Source organism: Medicago truncatula, chromosome 4 (assembly GCF_003473485.1).
Source record: "Medicago truncatula cultivar Jemalong A17 chromosome 4, MtrunA17r5.0-ANR, whole genome shotgun sequence".
Classification (NCBI taxonomy): Eukaryota; Viridiplantae; Streptophyta; class Magnoliopsida; order Fabales; family Fabaceae; genus Medicago; species Medicago truncatula.
Genome location: NC_053045.1, coordinates 17,723,112 through 17,727,863, shown reverse-complemented (window position 1 = coordinate 17,727,863; position 4,752 = coordinate 17,723,112). Strand labels below are relative to the sequence as shown.

Below are 4,752 nucleotides of genomic sequence, written 5' to 3'. Positions count from 1 at the left end.
TTCCTTTCCTTTATTTTCCTGTCTTTTACTTTCATGCTTTCTCTCTTCTCCCCCATGTCTACGATGAACATGAGTGAGTAGACTTCTTCTTGTCTTGGGATTGTTGGATAAGTCTAAATGACATAATCCTAATCAAACCAAGCCCTAAGCCTTAATCTTATGTAACCCTAATTTCTTATCTGAATTCACCGTCTTAACATGGATTAACCATTATCAAACTGTGGAAACGAAAGTGGAGGGTTTGATAATTGTTCGTCCATTATTCCAAATATCAATTCATAAAACGAAAGTGGAGCTTTGATATTCGAACAAGTGAATTCAGACAAGGATTGCAAAGTCAGCGAAATAGGCTTTGCAATCTTTGAGACATATAGTTTCGATCTTCAAGGGAACTAATAACAATCAAGTCAGCGAAATAGGCTTGGTTGTTAGAGGAACCAAAATCCAATAGTAATCAAGTCAGCGAAATAGGCTTGGTTGCTAGAGGAACTTAAGAGAAACTGTCTTGAGAAATTAGGTCTAACATAACATTATAAGCTTATGGTTTTGGTTTGAGAAGGACTTATTATTTAGATGAAACCAACGATCCCAAGGCTCTTTTATTATATTGCTTTTCAACCGCTTAAAAACCCCCAACTTACAATTCTCTTCTCTCTTCTAATCATCTCTAAAGGTTAATTAAATTGAACTACTCCCTGTCGGAACGATACTCTTTTATACTACTTCGGTAAGACCGTGCACTTGCGGTTTTGTCTCATCAAGTTTTTGGCGCCGCTGCCGGGGAGTAAACTAATTTGATTAACTCTTTCCTTGTGATTAGAACTCTCTTCTCTTCCTCTTTTCTTCTACTTCTTTCTTTTGTTTTACCACTAACTTTTTGGGTTCTCGGTTTCTTATGCGAAGAAGTAAAAGTCTCGGAGAATTTATTCCTGAGATCGAAAGATTTTTGCATAAGAAAAAGAGAGAGGCACAAAATAATACTGCTATGGCTGAACGCACTCTCAAAGAGTATGCTACTCCTTCAACGGAAGAGCCACAAGCTATTATCGTGTACCCAACGGTTGCGGGTAATAACTTCGAGATCAAGCCTGCACTACTCAATTTAGTGCAGCAAAACCAGTTTTTTGGATCACCCACTGAGGATCCAAATCTCCATATTTCTTCCTTCCTTAGACTCAGTGGCACCATAAAAGAGAACCAAGAAGCCGTAAGACTTCATCTCTTTCCCTTTTCCTTATGGGATAGACCTAGCGCTTGGTTCCATTCCCTAGAAGTCGGTTCCATTACTTCATGGGATGATATGAGGCGAGCATTCCTCGCCCGATTTTCCCCCCATCTAAAACAGCTAAGCTTAGAGACCAAATTACGCGTTTCAATCAAAAAGATGGGGAGTCTCTCTATGAGGCGTGGGAGCGTTTCAAGGAAATGCTTAGACTTTGTCCCCACCATGGCCTAGAGAAGTGGCTTATAGTCCACACATTTTATAATGGCTTGTCATATACCACTAAAATGTCTGTTGATGCAGCTGCAGGTGGAGCTCTAATGAACAAAAACTACACGGAGGCTTATGCTTTGATTGAGGACATGGCTCAAAATCACTATCAATGGACCAACGAAAGAGCCGTCACCACTCCTACTCCCTCTAAGAAAGAGGCAGGTATACACGAAGTCTCTGAATATAACCACCTTGCTGCTAAGGTTGAGGCATTAACACAAAAAATTGAAAAACTTAATGTTAATGCTGCCCAACCTTCCCCTGCATCCCCTACTTGTGAAGTCTGTGGTATAACTGGTCATACATGTGTTGATTGTCAGTTAGGTAGTGCTGCCAATATTGAGCAACTGAATTACGCTCAATACAACCAAGGAATGAGGCCAAATCAAAATTTTTACAAAAATCCTCAAGGTTCCTATGGGCAAACAGCACCACCTGGCTATACAAACAACCAGAGAGTAGCTCATAAATCTAGTTTGGAAATACTGTTGGAAAATTGCATGATGAATCAAAATAAACAACTTCAGGAGTTAAAAAACCAAACAGGATCTCTAAACGACTCTCTCTCCAAGCTCAATACCAAGGTTGATTCCATCGCCACACACACCAAAATGCTTGAGACCCAAATCTCCCAAGTGGCCCAACAAGTGGCCATCTCTTCTCAAACACCAGGAGTCTTTCCTGGTCAAACTGAAACAAACCCCAAAGCCCATGTCAATGCCATTTCTCTTGGGGGCAATAAGTTAGAAGAGACCACTACCAAAGCCAAAAGTGTCAAGGGAGAGAGTGTTAAGCTTCTAGGTGAGAAGGATGCGATAAAGACACCGCTTGATAAGAACAAGGCCCTTAACCCATTAAGGCTCACTAAGCTCAACTTGGAGGCCCAATTTGCTAAATTCTTAAACATACTTAAAAGGATTTGCATTAAGATTCCCTTTGCTGAAGCCTTGTCTCGTATACCTCTATACACCAAGTTTTTAAAAGAAATTTTTTCAAAGAAAAAGGCTATAGATCACAAAGAGACAATAGCTTTAACTAGGGAAAGTAGTGCAATCGTCAAGAAGCAACCCCCAAAGCTTAGAGATCCAGGTAGTTTTGCCATCCCTTGTGTGATAGGGAAAGAAACCGTTGACAAGGCCTTGTGTGACTTAGGGGCTAGTATAAGTTTGTTGCCCTTATCCATCTTCAAAAGGATGGGAATAGGAGAGCTTAAACCTACCGAGATGATCTTGAAGTTAGCAGATCGTTCTACTATCCCTCTCGTTGGCTACATCGAGGACATACCCGTCAAAATAGAAGGGATATATATCCCGACTGATTTCGTGGTGGTTGACATAGAGGAGGACCATGATGTCCCTATAATCTTAGGACGACCCTTCCTAGCTACTGCAGGTGCTATAGTAGATGTTCAGAGTGGTAGGATAGTTTTTCAAGCGAGTGATGCGATGATTGGATTCGAGTTGGAAAATGTTATGAAAGGTCCCGCTCTTTATTCTTGTAACATGATTGAAGTACATAATGTGAAAGAACGTTTCCTAGCGTCAACTACACAATATGATCTCTTTGATCCTTTCTAAGGACACTTTCTTAACGTCAAGCTAATGACAATAAAAGAGCGCTTCGTGGGAGGCAACCCACGCATTTAACTGCTTTCGTTTTGTTTGTTTTTGTTGTTTTTAAGTTATTTTGTAGGTAATTGTCCGAAGGTGATTCAAGAAAACGAGAAAAATTTTGAGGCCCCATGTCCAGAACCTTGGCACGGCCCGTGCTCACACTGGCACGGCCGTGCCAGACCTTGCCTATCCAAAACCAGCAGAAATTCCAGAATGTTGGCACGGCCCGTGCTGAGGTTGGCACGGCCGTGCCCGACCCAGGTAGGCTATTTGCTCGTTTTTCCCTCATCTTCTTCCTTCACTCTCAAACACAAACATCTCTCTACCTTCACCTTCTCTCTAAAACCTCCATAACCATACAACCTCAAACCTCCACACCCACCCCAAATCTCACCAATTCCCAAAATTTCTCCACCCAATCAATCACAAACACCATTCCAATCATAACCCACCATTCAAAAACCAATTTCATCCATCCAAACAACATCACCCAAATTCGTCACCCTCATAAACCTAACCTAAAAACCTAAAATTCTTCACCAATCTCCATAACCCAACCCCCAAAACTCACTTAAACCTTCACCACAACACTAATCCAACCTTTTCCACCAAAACAACCCTTACCCAAACCACCACACCAAAGGCAAGGTCAAGGCAATGACTTCAAAGAGAAGTGGAAAGGAAGTTGCAAGCTCATCCGGAGGACCTCCCCCAAAGAAGAAAGCACAAGCCAAAAATCATGGCATCATCTTCCGGGACAACAAGCAAAGGGATAGGTACAAACTTCTAATCTCTAAACCTCTACAACCTTGCAGGTACCCTGATAACCATGACATGAATAAGCTAGGTATTAAGGATAATGTGTTTAATCTGCTAGAAAGGTTAGGATGGGTTGATATGTTGAGACCTATGCGAGGGTATGAGAATTTCACCTATGAATTTTTAAGTTCTATTGTTTTTACGAAAGATAGGTTGAACTTTGATAACCCTAACCATAGAGTTTCTTTCCGGCTTTTGAATATTGATTACGAGATGTCTCTTCAGCACTTCTGTGATGAGATGGGCTTCGCAAATGCGGGGTTCATCCACGACTCTTGGGATCAAAATTTAAAACCGGTTGACTATCAACCCGCCGCCTTTTGGGAGCAAATCACCGGTCTTGACCAATTTAACACACGTGCCAACAAAGCTAGCAACATTCACAACCCCGTACTTAGGTACCTTCAAAGGGTTATGGCTTGCACCATTAGGGGACGGAAAGAACTAGGGAACACTAGGAATGATGAACTCTTCATGCTTTGGGCTATGCTGCACAACCAACCCATTAACACTTGTTTTTACTTGCTTGACTACCTTTCCCTTATAGGCAATAGGTCCGATAGTAGGGGAGAAATAGTAGTTGGTGGTATCATAACATACATAGCTGGGCGATTCGGTGTGAGTGAAGACCTAGGGATAAACAAGATCGAGGGTAACAATAGACTAAACATAGAAACTCTCATCTCTATGAATTTCATAAAAACTCGAGTCCCCTCTTTGTCTATACACTCCAACTCAATGTGCCCATCTTGATTTTATTGCCTAACCCATCTCGAACTAACACCGAGGTGGAAGCAAATTTGTTGTATGTTGATGATGACCCAC

General features: G+C 41.5%; 1 non-coding gene across 1 annotated transcript; it reads right to left on the bottom strand.

The window, feature by feature from the left end:
• Positions 1 to 1,347: 1,347 nt before the first annotated feature.
• Positions 1,348 to 1,454, bottom strand: LOC120580354 (small nucleolar RNA R71). Its single transcript, XR_005646078.1, has one exon. It is a non-coding gene; the product is annotated as a small nucleolar RNA R71 (small nucleolar RNA).
• Between the last annotated feature and the right edge of the window lie 3,298 nt (positions 1,455 to 4,752).